Below are 18,993 nucleotides of genomic sequence, written 5' to 3'. Positions count from 1 at the left end.
AAGAGGGTATCCGCTCCCCCCCCCCCCCCCAAAAAAATGAAAGGCCAAATGTGGCATGTCAGGGGGTCACTTTCCCTTAAAGCAGAAGTTCCATTTTTGGGTGGAACTTCGCTTTAACTGAACAAGCTGAAGTTAGAAGCCGATTGGCTACCATACACAACTGCACCATATTCTGAGTGCTCCAGTTTTAGTAAATCTCCCCCAATGCATCAGTTCTTCCTTTTCCTCCACATCGGCAGTTCTAACTCTACCACCAAGTGATAGGTTTCCTAATGGGTGTCTACAACTGTCGGTGTCAGTCACCTGCAGGGTTAACAGTAGAGACGCTGGGCTCTCAAGGGGGATGTAAGAAAACCTGTTTATTTCCCTGAGACAGCCTATAGGATGTGCAGCTGGCCCCTGATGTCAGCCCAAGTGAAAAGTTATTCCTGGCAAGCTGCCTTGAGCTCAGTGTGCCAGATGACATGGGAGATGGGAAGAGACACACAAAGCATCCTATCAATGCCCAGCAAATAACACGTCGCCAAACCTCCAACCCCAGCAAATGACTTCTGAAAACTGAAGCAAGCGAAAAACAAAGAGGACGTCCCATATCAACCAATCAAATGCTTCAGTCATACGCTAATGAGACACGGAAACATCGTGTTTTTTTTAAAACTATTGTCTACATCCATAGCACCACTTTATCTGCAGTTTTCAGAGAATGGACCTTTAGGTAGCTCAGGCTTCCTTTAATATCTGTGGGTTTAACCACGGTTATTCACAGCGGGGAAGTTTAAGAACGACTACAATTAAAGCCCAAATCTGGGATGGAGACAATCCTTTAAATGGGCCTACCCACCACATTGCAAGGATGAAATACCCATCAAAGTAGACCTAAAGCCAAAACTTTGTTTAACAAGTTGGTGACCACCGCTCCAGGTAACTGGGTTTGAATTTCCCATCCTCTGCTGGGTGAATTGTGAGAGCTCCAGGTGCTGGTGATTGCTATTCCAATGGTATAGGTGCAATGAAAAATCTGGACTGCCGCACTCCGGATTGGAATAATAAAGGTAAAATCTTCTTTATTGAAAAAATGACATGGTATAAAATGCGTACATTGCTCTGTTGAAGTGATACAGCATAACTGCTGACGCGTTTCACGCGGTTATGCTGTATCACTTCAACAAAGCAATGTACGCATTTTATACCATGTCATTTTTTCAATAAAGAAGATTTTACCTTTATTATTCCAATCCGGAGTGCGGCAGTCCAGATTTTTCATTGCACCTATACCATCAAAACTTTGTTTAAGTTTTGGATAAAGTGGAGAAGGTTAGGTCCCCATTAGGGAGATTCATCCTAATGACCAATGTTACCGAAAGTAAAGGAAAACCTCACATTTTGAGTGGTCACCAGAACAGGAAAAGAGGGGAAATCATCCAATGAGCACACTAGTTCTGGAGGCCCCGATGGTATTCACTTTGGAGAGATTCCTTCTCCCTTTACAGTTAAGGCTATGGTCAAGAATCCCCCCCCCCCTCAATGAAACACAGCAAAAAACAAACAGACAGGGGTTATAGAGATATTCCTCACTTCTTGCCAAGAATGTACCAAGTTGATCTATGCTATAGCTGCTAGCGATAATCACTGTCTTCTCCTAGTGGAGATGGAGAAGACAATGGCCCGGCATGAGGGATTCCCGTATCAACACTGTGTTGATGGGGGAATCAGGCAAATTTCTTTCCTGCTACCCGTGGTTGCAGGAAATAAATTTGCTCCATGTATGGCCGGTCTTAGCGCAGGAGATTCTGCATCGTAAGCAAAAAAGGCTCTATTGCCCTGCACCCACACCCAGCCAGAAGGAGAATAGAGAAAGGATCCCAAAGGTGTGGTGTTACTGCCCTGGCTATGGGGTGTCTAGTGGTATGTGAATCAAAAACTGGCTCAAGAGAGTTAGGAATATTTCTGCATGCAAAACAGCAAACATATGTACCTTGTGGTTCACGTCGAGTCCTGCTTACAGGGAGAGTTTTGATAGTGTGAGAGAGATGTCGATCTGTCCTGCACGTGTTGGCACACCAGTGTCTCTGCCTAGAGGGGTATACTGGTGTAGTAAACTCAGTGTACCTGAACAATCGAGATGAGCGATCACACGAACGGAGACGTCAGATTTTTACAGCTTTTACCGGTAGTAGGACGTTCTGCTCCAAGAGCCCGACTGAAAAGGGCAGCAATGACGAGATATGAATAAGATATCTCTGTGCTACTTTCAGCTATGCTCATCGAACAGAGTAATTGTTCTAGTGATGGGAATCGGTAAATGAAGTCTGGATCTAAATCTGGGCGAGAGCGTCACACACAAAGGGAACTTGTCAGAAAGGTCAAAATTGGTATTTTGCTACATTTTATTCTCAATGGGCAACAGAGTTTATGACAGATCTGCCTTTTATAATGCTAATCCGGGTGATACTCCTATCGGGAAAACCATTTATTCATAAGTCCTGCAGTTTATAGTCCATATCAAAAGATTAAAGCAATGTGTTGAGTGCACGTGCTCAGCGTCATATCCACAGGTTGTCTATGGGAAATAGACATATGAATGCTGACCAGAATTGCTACAAGGGTTGAAAGGGGTGGGGGGGGGGTCAGCCTGTCAGGACTCAAACCATACACCGCACACTGCATCAAATTGGTCTGCATGGCTGTAGTCCCAGAAGGAAGCCTCTTCTAAAGATGATGCACAAGAAAGCCAGCAAACAGTTTGCTGAAGACAAGCAGACTAAGGACATGGATTACTGGAACCATGTCCTGTGGTCTGATGAGACCAAGATAAACTTATTTTGTTCAGATGGTGTCAAGCGTGTGTGGTGGCAACCAGGTGAGGAATACAAAGACAAGTGTGTCTTGCCTACAGTCAAGCATGGTGGTGGGAGTGTCATGGTCTGGGGCTGCATGAGTGCTGCCGGCACTGGGGAGCTACAGTTCATTGAGGGAACCATGAATGCCAACATGTACTGTGACATACTGAAGCAGAGCATGATCCCCTCCCTTCGGAGACTGGGCCACAGTATTCCAACATGATAACGACCCCAAACACACCTCCATGACAACCACTGCCTTGCTAAAGAAGCTGAAGGTAAAGGTGATGGACTGGCCAAGCATGTCTCCAGGCCTAAACCCTATTGAGCATCTGTGGGACATCCTCAAATGGAAGGTGGAAGAGCACAAGGTCTCTAACATCCACCAGCTCCGTGATGTCATCATGGAGGAGTGGAAGAGGACTCCAGTGGCAACCTGTGAACTCCATACCCAAGAGGGTTAAGACAGTGCTGGCAAATAATGGCGGCCACACAAAATATTGACACTTTGGGCCCAATTTGGACACTTTCACTTAGGGATTTACTCACTTTTGTTGCCAGCGGTTAATACATTAATGGCTGTGTGTTGAGTTATTTTGAGGGGACAGCAAATTTACACTGTTATACAAGCTGTACACTCACTACTTTACATTGTAGCAAAGTGTCATTTCTTCAGTGTTGTCACATGAAAAGATATAATAAAATATTCTTAGATTGTAAGCTCTAAGGAGCAGGGCCCTCTGATTCCTACTGTATCAAAGTGTATTGTATTTGTACTGTCTACCCTCAAGTTGTAAAGCGCTACGTAAACTGTTGGCGCTATATAAATCCTGTATAATAATAATAATAATAATAATAATAATTTACAAAAATGTGAGGGGTGTATGTACTTTTGTGAGATACTGTAGATATATATAAATATATATATATATAGTAAAACCTTGGTTTGAGAGTAAATATATTAAAAATAAAATATTTACAAAAATGTGTGAGGGGTGTACTCACTTTTGTCAGATACTGTATATACACAGTATACATATATCCACTTCCCGCCCGTAGGACGTCATATGACATCCTTAGGTTGAAGTGGTGATATCTGCATGATGCCCACAGCTACAGGCATCATCCAGATATCTTTGCTATCAGCCGACGATTCCCTCACTTGTAAAAGCCATCCTAGCCGATGGATTGCTTTTACAGGCAGGAGGGGGCATCCCCCCCTCCCGCTGCCCTCCAGTGCCTCTCTCGTGCCATCTAAGCCTATAGTACCAAAGCAAAGTTTGGTGCCATTCCACAAGCATGCGCAATTGTAACTACCTCCCGCATAGTAAAATGACGGTGGGTGGGATCCCCTCTCATATGACGTCACCACTCTCTCCCACGCCCATGGGGGCACGCAGCATGGCAATCGTAGTCCCCGGTACATGGCTCTTTACCCATGTGGTTGGCTGTCACAGCCAATCACATGTAAATGAGGAAGTGCCATTTATCGGGTCTCCTCGTCTCACAAATTTTGAGGCGAGGAGAGCCAATCAGCGGCATCTCCTCGCAGGGGAGACTGTACAGGTATTCAGGGCACTGATCAACACTGCAGCCCCAGCGCCCATCAGTGACACCATTCAGTGCCCATCAGTGACATCAAATCAGTGCCCATCAGTGACACCAAATCAGTGCTGCCTTTCAGTGCCCATCAGTGACTGCTTATCAGTGCCAGCTATGCCAGCCCATGAGTGCCGCCAATCAGTGCCCATCAGTGCCGCATATTCGTGTCTTCTCATCAGTGCCACCTAATCAGTGCCCTTCAGTACCACCTCATCAGTGCAGCCTACCAGTGCCCATCAGTGCCGCTTTATCAGGGCACATCAGTGAAGGAGAAAAATTACTTATTTACAAAATTTACTGATGAACGAAGAAAAAAATATTTTTTTTCAAAATCTTGGGGTTTTTTTTCGTTTGTTTAGCAACCAATGAAAAACCCAGCAGTGATTCAATACCACCAAAAGAAAGCTCTATTTGTGTGAAAAAACTTATAACAATTTCATTTGGGTACAGTGTTACATGACCACGCAATTATCATTCAAAATGCGACAGGGCTAAAAGCTAAAATTAGCCTAGGCAGGAAGGGGGTGAAAGTGCCCAGTATTGAAGCAGTTAAAATATGACATGTTGGGTATCTTTTTTTCTCGGGGTAACATTTTTTTTTTTATATTTTTACCAAAAATTGGGTTATCTATTGTGTTTTTTTGTTGCATTAAGATTCATTACAGTGTATTTTTCCCAAAAAAATTGCTGCACAAATACCGTGTGACATAACAAATTGCAACAACCGCCATTTTATTCTCTTGGATCTCTGCTAAAAAAATATAAATATATATAATGTTTGGGGGTTCTAAATAATTTTCTAGTAAACGAATACTGATTTTTACATGCAGGAGAGAAATGCCTGGCTGGAAGTGGATATACTCTACAAAATAACTTTAAAATCTTGTAAAGTTAGAACCAGTATAAAATTAAAACAGAACTAAACCCTCCTATTGTTTTCAGCCAAGGAAGCTCCCTTCTTGGCCTCCCTTTGATCTTCAACTGCCATAGTGCTGCACATGTGATCAGCTATGACACCAACCATTGGATGGTTGGACACTTTGGTTGAGAGCACAACCAATGTGACAGTTACATTCCTGGTACGTCTGAGACATAAAATCACAAGAAATCCCCCCTCAGCACAGATGCAAAAAACCCCTTTCCTGCTCTATCCCAAACAAACGTTGTGGTTAGAGATCCACTGTAATTCCAGACTAACGTTTAATGGACATTTACCGTAATTGCCACTCACACAGTGCTATCAAATCCGAGTGGAAAGTGTTAATTTCATCCCGAGAACACGCAGAGCGGAGAGAGATGTGGCAGAGAAATACAGAGTCTTCCTGACAGTTCGGCAGACACAATAGTGATCGGAACATAATGTCCTGAGTCATTACATCTGCAGAGCGTTCTCAAATGTATTCCTGTAAGAAGACCGTTGCTCAATGTAGAACATCGCTCTGCGCCATGCGATCTCCCTGAGTGTCTCTATTAACTACTTCCAGTCCGGGCCAATCCTCACATTTCTCTTATACATGTAAAAATCTGCAAATTTAAAAATTAAATTCCCAAACAATATATAAAAAATATATATATATATATATATATATATATATATATATATATATATATATATATATATATATATAATATGCAACACCCATCATTTTATTCTATAAGGCCTCTGCTTAAAAAAAAAATATATATATATATATATATATATATATATATATATATATATATTTTTTTTTTTTTTTTTGTTTTTTTTTTAAGCAGAGGCCTTATAGAATAAAATGATGGGTGTTGCATATTTTGATATTATTTTTTTATGGCAAACGATATTTGCACAGCAGTTTATTTAACACAAACTCTAACAAGAAAAGAAAATAAATTTTAATGAACTTTAGTAATCACAATATAATACTCAATTTTTTTGTAAAGTGTATGTTACGCCGAGTAAGGGCCGGTTCACACTGCTGCGTGGTGCGAGATTGCATGTGATTTGCACCACACTGCAGTGCAAATCACATGCGATGTCCGTGCGATGTAAATTCTTAAAGTGGTTAAAAGTTTTGCTTCGTTTGTACTTTAAACGTGTACATGTTTGTAAACCATTTTTGTGTTTTGTCATTAACAAAACAAAAAAACAAAAAAAAAACAAACATAAAAAAAACACTTATCTAATTCAACATAAGACTAAATTAGCAAAGCATGGTGAGTTTTCTAATGAGAAGGCCCAGCATACTTGCGCCTGTGTAAACAAACTAATTAAAATAAGTTTGCGTCTTGTTAGATGACCTGTGCAATATCCACCTTCAATCCATAGATTTCCCTTGTAGTACTTTTTTCTTACACTAGATGTCCTCAGTCTCACTTCCTCTGACCTCAGGTCATCCTGGACCCGCCCCAGCCTGTGACTGGCCAGTGAACAGAGAAGCAGCACAGTGAGGAGCTCAACTTTGTCACTCTGCTCCGCCCTCCTGAACTGATTGGCTCAATGGGCTGCTTCTTTCTCTTTCAATCTGATCTCTGCTGTACAGGGACTGCAACAGGCTGATACCAATTTAAATGATATACTTAAACTGATTGCGTTTAAAAATATATTTTTTATTATGTTTTAATGAATACAGAGCGGCATTAAAGTGAAGTTAAACCCCAACCAAAAATTGTATATATTGCAGATTGCCAATCAGATGTGGTGGCTGCATTTGTTTTATTTAGGTCTTTTCCCTTCTGTTTTCACCTGGTGATCTGACCAGTAACACACCTCCTGTATTAGCTTGCCCCCACTCTGGATGAAGGAGCACAGGGGGCACCTTTGGACAGCAGCACTGTCAGTCTGGAGGGAGGGGAGTGTTAGATGGAGTAGCGGATTTAGATACACTAACAAATTGAAGCCAAACTCCAGCTAATACTTTATAAGCAGACATAGCAAAAACAACACACTTACTGGCCAGATCACCAAAATAGAAGAAAGGGAGCCTAAAAAGAAAATCAATGCAGCCATCACATCTAAGAATTGGTAAGCTGAATAGAATAAATATAATAAATGCTTTCTTTTGGGTTCAATGCCACTTTAATTTATGTCTTTTATACCTGTTGCACTGTACAATATTCACCTTCAATTCAGAGATTTCTCCTTTTAATTCAGAGCCTTTTTTTTTTTACTAGAGGTTCTCAGTCTGAAGTCCAGCAACATTCAACACACAATGCAGAGATTTCCTTTGCAGTACCTTTTTCTTACACTTGATGTCCTCAGTCTCACGGCCAGCATTATACCAACTTATTCTGAGCCCATGTCACCTTAGATCCCCCCCCCTTCAAGCCTGTGACTGAACAGTAAAAGGAGAAGCAGCTCAGTGATGATCTCATCTCACCGTCACTCTGCTCTCTCTTCCTATCAGCATGTTGTTTTCAACTGATTGGCTTAGTGGCCTGATGCTTCTTCTTTCACTCTGATCTCACAGCCACCATTATTCGACCCACTTCCTCGAAGCCCAGCTCATTCTGAACCTGCGATACAAAAAGGGTACGCCACTTGCCCCCATCTATAGCTGGCTATCACGGTAAGAAGCATTGGGAGGCTAACATCAGTTATAAACAAAGCCAATGATAAATCCAAGGAAATAACCAAGCTTAACATTGTGAACCTGCCCCCCAGCCTGTGACTGGCCATTGAAAGGAGAAGCAGCTCAGTGATGATCTCATCTCTCGGTCACTCTGTTCCCTCTTCCCATCAGCATTCTCATTAAACTGATTGGCTCAGTGGGCTAATGCTTCTTTTTTTTCACCCTTATCTCACAGCCAGCATTATTCAACCCACTTTCTCTGAGCCCAGGTCACCCTGGACCCGCCCACTAGCCTGTGATTGAACAGTGAAAGGATAAGAAGCTCAGTGATGATCTCATCTCTCTGTCACTCTGTTCTCTCTTCCAATCAGCATGCTCCTTGAACTGATTGGCTCAGTGGGCTCCTGCTTCTTCTTTAACTGTGATCTCACGGCCAGCATTATTCGACCCCCTTCTGCTGAGCCCAGGTCTCCTTTCACTGTACTGTGACTGGCCAGTGAAAAGAGAAGCAGCTTAGTGATGAGCTCATCTCTCAGTCACTCTGCTTTCTTCTCCTATCATCATGATTTTTGAACTGTGTGCTCAGTGTGCTGCTTCTTCCTTTCCCACTCTGGGCTCTGCTGTACAGGGGCTGATACCAGGTTGAATGCAAACATTTACACTGATTGTACCAATGATGTATAAGTTATTACAGAGCTTCATGCATTTGTGTCTTTTATATCTGCCTGGAGTCCAGCATTGAATACATCATACACGTGGATTATAAATAAATACCACGTGCAGCATGACCCCCCCCCCCCCCCATTATGACTTCTACCCACCATGCAGGGCACAATAAACCGCCCAGCTTATAGGCCATCCACAAAGTACAGCGCTCCTCTGAATTACACATAAGTAGCCACTTCTGTGGTGAATAGCTCACATGGAATGTCTCCCGAGGTTTTCTACTAACGCACACAATCTACCGCAGTCATTTTCACCGTGACCAATACAATCTGCATTTCTCATCATTACACAGCGAGCGCACAAAACAAAACGCCTTAACAAAAGGCTGACCCCGGCTTCTGCAGCCCACACTGGAGACAACGATTCCAGTCTCTGTGCCGGTGGCTCACGTTTACCAGATGCAAGCGGAGATCCTGAACGAACGTTAGCACGTGACAGGGCTGATTGCAAGACGAAGGTGCGGCACGGTGATCACAATCATCCAAGACAAATATTAAAGGGTACGCCTGAGCCAAATATAAAAGAAAAAAATCTCCACATACATGCACATTTCCCCATGCTTTAGCCAGTTAAAAATGCTATTGAAAAATATTTGTTGATCCTGCCAGAAATCCAGTGAACTTGTAATCTCCTGTTGTATGGTGACAACCAGGGTTTTTTTCAGCGGGAATGTGGGGGAACGCAGTTCCGGCAACTCCTGGACTAACTGTATGTAATGGCAAGGGGTGCTGGGGTGTACTGAAGGGTTTATTGATGCTGGCTGCTGGAGGATCTATTGTTCCTGGAGGACATCTATTTTTGCACAGCGGTCTATTGTTGCTGGGGAGGTCTATTACCATTGCCAGTGGGGGTCTATTGTTGCAGGGGAGTCAATTGTTACTGGAAGAGATCTACTGATGGGGGGGTCTATTGTTGCTGGCTGCTTGGGGCTCTATTGTTGCTGGAGGGCATCTATTTTTGCATGGCGGTCTATTGTTGCTGGGGATGTCTATTACCATTGTTAGTGGGGTCAATTGTTACTGGAAGGGATCTACTGATGAGGGGAGGGGGGGTCTATTGTTGCTGGCTGCTTGTGGATCTACTGTTGCTGGAGGGCATCTATTTTTGCATGGCAGCCTATTGTTGCTGGGGGGTCAATTGCTCCTGGAAGGGATCTACTGTTGAGGGATGGGTCTATTGATCCTGGGCTGGTCTATTTTTGTTGGGGTCCATTGTTTTTTAGGGGGTCTATTGCTGCTGGCTGCGGGGGATCTACTTTAATGCTTTTCTTGTTATTATTTTTAAAATTCCATACAAATTACTTATCACCACAAAATTATACTTGGTTCTGTATTCTCTAAAAGTGGTGGTGCTGGGAGGTGGGTAGGGGGTGGAACCAAGAGATTGTGTTTGGAGGTGGGTAGGGGGTTTAACCATGAGATTGTGCTCGGAGGTGGGTAGGGGTGGAACCAAGAGAGAGTGTTCTCGGAGGTGAGTAGGGGGTGGAACCAAGAGATTGTGCTCGGAGGTGGGTAGGGGGTGGAACCAGGAGAGATTGTGCTCGGAGGTGGGTAGGGGGTGGAACCAAGAGTGATTGTGCTCGGAGGTGGGTAGGGGGTGGAACCAAGAGAGATTGTGCTCGGAGGTGGGTAGGGGGTGGAACCAAGAGAGATTGTGCTCGGAGGTGGGTAGGGGGTGGAACCAAGAGAGATTGTGCTCGGAAGTGGGTAGGGGGTGGAACCAAAAGAGATTGTGCTCAGAGGTGGGTAGGGGTGGAACCAAGAGAGAGTGTGCTCGTAGGTGGGTAGGGGGTGGAACCAAGAGAGATTGTGCTCGGAGGTGGGTAGGGGGTGGAACCAAGATTGTGCTCCGAGGTGGGTAGGGGTGGAACCAAGAGAGAGTGTGCTTGGAGGTGGGTAGGGGGTGGAACCAAGAGATTATGCTCGGAGGTGGGTAGGGGGTGGAACCAGGAGAGATTGTGCTCGGAGGTGGGTAGGGGGTGGAACCAAGAGAGATTGTGCTCGCAGGTGGGTAGGGGGTGGAACCAAGAGAGATTGTGCTCACAGGTGGGTAGGGGGTGGAACCAAGAGAGATTGTGCTCGGAGGTGGGTAGGGGGTGGAACCAAGAGAGATTGTGCTCGGAGGTGGGTAGGGGGTGGAACCAAGAGAGATTGTGCTCGCAGGTGGGTAGGGGGTGAATCCAAGAGAGATTGTGCTCGGAGGTGGGTAGGGGGTGGAACCAAGAGAGATTGTGCTCGGAGGTGGGTAGGGGGTGGAACCAAGAGAGATTGTGCTCGGAGGTGGGTGCGGGGTGGAACCAAGAGATTGTGCTCAGAGGTGGGTAAGGGGTGGAACCAAGAGATTGTGCTTGGAGGTGGGTAAGGGGTGGAACCAAGAGAGATTGTGCTCGGAGGTGGGTAGGGGGTGGAACCAAGAGACTCTGCTCAGAGGTGCGTAAGGTGTGGAACCAAGAGATTGTGCTCAGAGGTGGATTCAAGAGATTGTGCTCGGAGGTGGGTAGGGGGTGAAACCAAGAGATTGTGCTCGGGGGTGCAACCAATAGATTGTGCTCGAAGGTGGGTAGGGGGTGGAACCAAGAGATTGTGCTCGGAGGTGGGCAGGGGGTGGAACCAAGATTGTGCTCGGAGGATAGTAGGTGGCAGGGAGACCAGAAGTGACTCAGAAGGGGGGGGGGGGAGTTCCTGCATCTATTATCTAAGAAAAAAAGCCCTGGTGACAACACATGGCCTTCTGCTGCAGTGAAATCCTAACCAGCGTTGATTCCGCAGCTCTGGCTTCCCTGGCTCATCTCTGTATGTAGGAAATTTGTGCAAAATCACTTGCTTTCCCCAATCGCACAGAAATGTAATCCTCTTTAGCAGATGAGTGGGGATGCCATTCATTCGTGACTGCAAAACTGCATCATGACTTGATTTTAAACTGAAAAGAATGGGGTGTCCTACACGCAAACGTACAAAAAATGTGCGCATTAGGTGGCACTGTACAGGTGTGAACCTAACCTAAGAGAACGCTCGACAATAGCATTGAATTCCAGGAGCGTTGACGTCACCCATAGCCCAGCTGTTGTCAGCGCTCCCTTGCAGATGCTGCTTACTAACACAGGAAAGCCAGAGCTGCAGGATCACATGACTTGACCGGAGCAATTTTTAAAATCGGTAAGTACACAGGTCTTTTTTATACAGGGTATGCATGATAGAAAAGAGAAGGGGGGGGGGGACTTTTTTAAGACTAGTTAGTGTTAGGCTTTTCTTCCACTTTAATAGAGAGCGAAAAAATGAGTTAAGTTTGTAAATCACGGAGAATTTTATAATTACAAGGTCCAGCATGTTTGTAATATTCGCCTTCAATTCAAAGCTTTTCTCACTAGTTGCCCTCAGTCTTATGTTCAGCATCATCCACCCTACTTCCTCTGAGCCCATGTGTAGTTGTGTGGTGACAACACATGGACTTCTGCTGCACTGAAATCCCAACCGGCATTGTCAGCCCTGCCCGAGTTCTTCTTTGTTGGACTACAGAACAACTTCCCCTACTATGGTGAGAAGGGGGATGTGTTCTGCAGTCCAGAATAGGAAAACGTAGAAAGGTCTAAGGACAATGTTTGGAATTCCAGTCCATTAAAGTGAGTGTGAAAGTTAGGAGCTCACTGGATTTCAGGCAGATCAAGAATTCTTTTTTCTGTATTTGCAGCATTTCAAAATCTGAGATACCACTTAAACACTGACTAAAACTAGTAAATAAAAAAAACACTGAAGATTTGAGGCACCCCAGTCTAGAATGGAGTCTCTCTATCATATTGGAAGCCCCTCTTATCACATAAAAGTCCTCCATTCACAACGGAAGCTTTGTTTTTTTCGCTCCTTCCACAGTCCTCAGTTCCCCCTTCCACATCACAGCCCTCATTTCCTGAGAGTCTTCAGTCCCCCCCATTTCACCAGAGTCCTCAGTCCCCCCCATTTCACCAGAGTCCTCAGTCCCCCCCATTTCACCATAGTCCTCAGTCCTCCCCATTTCACCAGAGTCCTCAGTCCCCCCCATTTCACCAGAGTCCTCAGTCCCCCCCATTTCACCAGAGTCCTCAGTCTCCCCCATTTCACCAGAGTCCTCAGTCCCCCCCATTTCACCAGAGTCCTCAGTCCCCCCCATTTCACCAGAGTCCTCAGTCTCCCCCATTTCACAAGAGTCCTCAGTCTTCCCCATTTCACAAGAGTCTTCAGTCTCCCCCATTTCACAAGAGTCCTCAGTCTCCCCCATTTCACAAGAGTCCTCAGACCCCCCCATTTCACAAGAGTCCTCAGTCCCCCCCATTTCACAAAAGTCCTCAGTCCCCCCATTTCACACATGTCCTCAGTCCCCTTATTTCACAAGAGCCCACAATCCCCCCATTTCACAAGAGCCCTCAGCCCCCCCATTTCAAAAGAATCCTCAGCCCCCCCATTTCACAAGAGTCCTCAGCCCCCCTATTTCACAAGAGTCCTCAATCCCCCCATTCACAAGAGTCCACAATCCCCCATTTCACAATAGACCTCAGCGCCCCATTTCACAAGAGTCCTCAGCCCCCCCCCCCCATATCTCAAAAGTTCTCAGTCCCCCCCATTTCACAAAAGTCCTCAGTCTCCCCCCCCCCCCATTTCACAAAGGTCCTCAGCCTCCCATTTCACAAAAGAGCTCAGCACCCCCCCCCCCCTTTTAAATAAGAATCCTCAGTCCCCCAGCATCCCTCCCTTCACATCAGAGTCCTCGGCTTCTCATCTCCACATTATAGTCCTCAGCCCCTCAACTTCACATTATAGTCCTTGGCCATCCTATCCACACCATTGAAACACATGACACAAAACATGGGGTGCAAAAACTATTGTATGCAGTGTGGAACTCATGACAAACCCAGAAGGCACCCCAGTACAGTTGAGAAATGCTGGTCTAAAGGACACAGCAGCCATTACATAGGAGTCAGAGACATGCAGTGGGAGACATGGCCATCCATCCCGACACTCCTAGAAGTGTCAAATGCTAAAGAGGCCTGAACGGAAAAAAGGTAGGAGGCACAAGTCACTAGAGAAAACAGTATAAGCCCATAAATCTTCCTTGTTTTAGAAGATTACATTTTAAAAAGCCCATCAGTCCCAATAAATGGTCTATAAAAATTGAGGCTTCAGTTGGGGGCTGTGGGGAAAGCGTAAACATGGGACCCTGGAAACACCAGTCAAACACACCTTCACGACACCCTACAGAAAATTAGTTTGATGGACGTTGAAATTGTATTGTATCCATCGTTCCCCTTGCACGTTCACCCACAGCTGGCGTAGGGTGCCAAGTTGAATTGCTGGATGGCACCACCATGCAATCATAGGAAAATAAGGATCTTCACCAGCACACCTTGGACTGGTGATAATCTTGTCATTTATGTCATGCATCCTAGGAAACCTTGCAAGACCCTTTTTCAAGGCAAGGTCCAAGGGTCTGAAATGTTGTCCTATGACGCCTGTTAATGTGAGAAAAGGACAAGATTATCACTAGACCAAGGTGTGCTGGTGAAGATCCATAATTTCCTATGATGGACATGTCTACACACAGGGGCACCACAGGTTGTCATTTCAGTACACTGCAGTTCAGCTCATACTTCTGTCCCCGTGTTGAAGATCCCCTAAGCACTTCTGGTCTTGACAGCATACCAGCATTGTCAAGCCCAGAAATACTCAGGGGGTCCTCAGCACAGCGACAGAATCATGAGCTGAACAGCGTTGTGCCAAGATGACAGCACGTGGTGCCCCTACGAGACTGAACTCAACCGAAAAGACAAAGAAAGGCAGACTCACAATGCACTACGGGGAACCTCCTGGCTCCACTCTCTTCCATCCAATATTCCGTCTTCCAGCAGACAAAGCCGACCGCCGCCACAAACTTACCATTCACAACGCCCCCTCCTCTCTCTCTCCCTCGCTTTCTCTCTCCCTCTCTCTCTTCTCTTTTTGTTTTAGCAGCTCAAACAAGCCTCATGTGCCACTTAATTTACCAATCAATTTCCTACCCTGACTGTGCATTTTTTTTTTTTTTATCCCTCTGTACCTCTGCATTCACCTACACATCGTTTTATGAGACGGTTGCCATGGTAACTGGTCCTCCAATTATTTATGTTGTACAGCTACATAGGAGGCAATGCATACCTTTACACATAGATTATTTATATTGCTGTATATATTGTGTGCGGCATGCCAAAACAAAAAAAACTGAACAGCAATAATAATTAAATTGAAAACAGAAATCTGTATATATTTTAAGAGGGAAAGGAGCATATAAAAAGTAAATTAAATAAACGCCTTCTGATAAGGCCAGTTGTCTATATCTGCTGTTTTTTTTTTCTGCTTACTAACAGCGGCGCGTTTCTTTTTACATTTTTTTTTACAGACAACTAATGGAATCATGAATTTTTATGCCTACTAAGGACTACTTTGAAGTCGGCACGACTTAAAGTCATACCAATATGAATGGTAGTCATTGAAAATCATGGAGAATGACTTGTCATGCGATTTTGCAGTACAAAATCGTGGGACAAGTCGTATAAGTGTGAAAGGGGCCTTATAAGTATGTTTTTTTAATTAAAATGTATGAATATATTATTATTTAACCACTTCAGCAACGGAAGAATTTGCCCCCTTCCTGACCGGGCCATTTTTTGCGATACGGCACTGTGTCATGTTTAACTGATAATTGCGCGGTCATTCGATGCTGTATCCAAACAAAACTGATGTCTTTTTTTCCCCCACAAATAGAGCTTTCTTTTGGTGGTATTTCCTCACCTCTGTGGTTTTTATTTTTTGCGCTATAAACAAAAAAAGAGCGTCAATTTTGAAAAAAAAACACTATTTTTTACTGTTTGCTAAAATAAATATTACAATTTTTTTTTTTTTTTTTTTTTTTAACAAAAACACATTTTTCCTCAGTTTAGGCCGATATGTATTCTTCTACATAATTTTGGAAAAAAAATCGCAATAAGCGTATATTGATTGGTTTGCGCAAAAGTTTTAGTGCCTACAAAATAGGTTATTGATTTTTGGCATTTTTATAATTTCTTTTTTTTACTAGTAATGGCGGTGATCTGACATTTTTATCGGGACTTCTGACACTTTTTTTTTTTTTTAAATCATTGACATTTATACAATGGTTTAACGGGCAAAAGAAGGGGTTTACATTAGGGGCGATCGAGGGGTTAAACGTGTTCCCTCACTAACTATAGGGGGGATGGGACTGACTGGGGAAGGAGACCGATCTGTGTTCCTATATACTAGGAACACACGATCTGTCTCCTCTCCTCTGACAGAATGTTGATTTGTGGGTTTACACACACAGATCCACTTTCCTGCTCTGTCAGGAGTGATCGCGTGTGGCCAGCGAACACCGTGGCCGCTAGGCACGCACATCGGCTCCTCAGTGACGCGGCGGCGCGCACGCGCCACCTATACCGGCGGGAAGCGGAGGACGTCATATGATGCCCGCCCAGGATGGGAGATCCCATCTTCTGATGTCATTTGACAATATGCCTGGAAGGAAGTGGTTAAATCAGCCTTAACCTTTTTAAAACAGAGGAACCCCTGAAATAACTTTCCGGCCTCAGGGAACCCCTGCTAAAAATAACTATATCTACAAGCCAGGATACATTAGTGTGCTGATCAGTGGGAAGAATGCTCCTTACACTGTGGTCATTGGTAAGAGTTACCCCCTTACAGATAGCTAAAACGATCAATAGTGTCAGTGGGAACTTATCTGAGAGGCATTACTCAAGGAACCCCCTAGCAACCTCTGGAGGAACCCTAGGCTTCTGTGGAAACCTGGTGGAGAAACCCTGTTATAAAGGGTGACTCACTTTTGTTGGGAAAAAAAAAACTCCCTTCTAGGTGATCAAAGTACATTGAAGGGATTTTAACAAATTTTGTAGCAGATTGCTACCGTATCTTGCTCTGAAGAAATAACGGTTGTTTCACAATGTCCTTTGAAGACTGTTTCTGAATGAGAAAGTCTGGTTCATTATAATCCCCTCTCAGTGTTCTGATGAGAAAAGCTGCAGGGTCTTCATCCCTTTAGAAGTATTTAACCCTTGGGGAGTATCTAACTGAAAGAGACATTCCTTTTGCAAGGGGGTGCCTACATTTTGACCTGTATCTTAGTGCAGACGTTGTGCTTTCCACCTGCCTCTCAAGAAACCGGAAGTGACATATTTCAGATGCTCTACCCTGTTTCGTGACCCCTGATGACATCAGACAGAATTATGTGATCCCTGATGATGTCAGACAGAACTGACTAAATGCGTTGGATGGAACATCTGAGATACGTCATGGTTTCTTGAGATGTAGCTGGGATGCACGGCGTCAGTCGCGGTTTCCATATTCACTTGCTATATTGGGATGCTTGTTCTTGATGGGAAAATATACGTGCATTTTAACACTTTTTTAATAAATATTATTTAATTGACCTACTACACTATGAGAGATCTTTTTATCCTTACCCCTGGTGAGGGAGTTTATTACAGTGAGCTTTAAAGGTGCAGGAGCACTAATGTCCACTTTGAGAGATACATGAATAGGGATTGAGAGCATACAGGGAAGAACTTTAAAGATCCTTATCTAAGCAAGTTTTACCCTACTTCAAGAGAAGGGGGTCATATTTTTTGGTGAGTGTGTGTGTGTGTGTGTGTGTGTGTGTGTGTGTGTGTGTGTGTGTGTGTGTGTGTGTGTGGGGGGGGTCGTGCTGGAGAATATGCACCATCCTTCCTTTGGTGGCACTTTGCTTTCACCGTGGGGATTTAAAAGGCACAAAACATGATTTATGGACTTTATTTCAAAGACACTGGGTGTATGATTTATGAACTTTGTTTATTATTATTTATTTTCATATAATTTGTGCATATCATTTAGACATTTTTTAGGTATTTCTTGAGAGCGAGGTCCATAAATCAATAAATGGTGTATTACATGCTGTTCATACTCACTCAGTCACTATGAGATTTGTTTTCTGTAAAAAAAAAAAACTGGTTGATTCTGCTGCTCTCTATCTCCACTTTCTATTCATGTCCCCAATTCGGCTAGGGATTTTTCAGCTGTGTTGGCAACTCTGCACATGCTCAGTTTTCAGTGAGTTTTTATGTTGAGCATTTCCTCATCTGCATTTCACATCTGAGCAGCCCATGTGACTATAGAGTCACAGATGTGGGCGTATACACAGTGGTAAAAGACAGCCCACTGCCTCCCTCCTTCTCCATGTCCACTAACCAGCTAAACACAATGGGGGCAGGATATTACATGTAGATTAATGGTGGCTTCACTTCCCTCTTATTCTAAGTAAGGATGAGCTCAGGCGTGTTCGCAAACAGCACGTGCAGAACCCGCCAGGAAGTGAGACATTTCCAGATCTCTGCAGCCGCGCATCGGGACAATGTCTCACTGCTTGTGATTAGCGCTCCACAATGCCGACTTCCTGGCGGGCTCTGCACGTGCTGTTTGCGACACGCCTGAGCTCATCCTTAATTATAGACACAGTCTGGAGGGGCGTGACACAGCCTGTGAGTGGCAGAAATCCACCCACACCATGTTATTACCAAAGAATAAAACAGATTTGATTTAAAATATATATTGTATGACAATTTAAAACAGTTTATTGAGATTATGTATTTTTACTATATATATTCAAGTTGTTTGTGTTTTGGAACATGTGACCAGCAGCAGAGGCGTAGAAGCTCCTCCTGCTTATGTTTCCCTGCAGACAGGCTGGGAAAGAGCTGGGTCATGTGGTAGCTGTATATCAATTAGGAGAGGGGGCACTTAGATGTTTTTTTTTAATTATTATTAAAACAATTACAGTGCCATCATCCACATACAGAAAGAGAAGGGATAATGTAAATTAAACTGTGTGTTCAGTATCACTTTAATATTTGAATGATTCCTTAAGCTGTTCACAGTAGGGTAGTTTCTAACTATAAATGTAAGTAATTTTTTTTATTTCCTTCACTGTGACCATCTTATCACTAGAAGAAAGTAAGGGGACGCGTTCCAATAGGGACATTGTCCAGAGAAAACTGTCTGAGAGGGACTTCATCTAAACATTCAACACTCAATGATTTAAAGTAAATTCTTCAAGGGAAATAGACTTTACTTTCCCCTTAAAATACATGTATAAGGACTACAAATTCAGTCAGACATCTGAATCCATGGCTTTCATGAAGCTTGTTTCAAGATAACCTGAGCACTGCAGACCTCAGAGAATTCACAATCTAGCAAACAAATACCTCC

At 44.0% G+C, this 18,993-nt stretch overlaps 1 protein-coding gene across 22 annotated transcripts in view; it reads right to left on the bottom strand.

The window, feature by feature from the left end:
* The window catches only part of NEDD4L (NEDD4 like E3 ubiquitin protein ligase), a 578,915-nt gene that overhangs the window by 135,584 nt on the left and 424,338 nt on the right, over positions 1-18,993 (bottom strand). The window contains exon 1 of one of the 22 annotated variants that reach the window (XM_073620522.1): positions 14,530-16,193. The exons of the other annotated variants lie outside the window; for them this stretch is intronic. The gene's annotated coding sequence lies outside the window, so the exon portion shown is untranslated. Of the gene's footprint in view, positions 1-14,529; positions 16,194-18,993 lie in introns of those variants that run through there. 22 annotated transcript variants of the gene reach the window in all.

This window comes from Aquarana catesbeiana, linkage group LG01 (genome assembly GCF_042186555.1).
Source record: "Aquarana catesbeiana isolate 2022-GZ linkage group LG01, ASM4218655v1, whole genome shotgun sequence".
Taxonomy (NCBI): domain Eukaryota; kingdom Metazoa; phylum Chordata; class Amphibia; order Anura; family Ranidae; genus Aquarana; species Aquarana catesbeiana.
The sequence above is the reverse complement of the archived record's forward strand: the minus strand, read 5'-3'. Positions and strand labels throughout refer to the sequence as shown.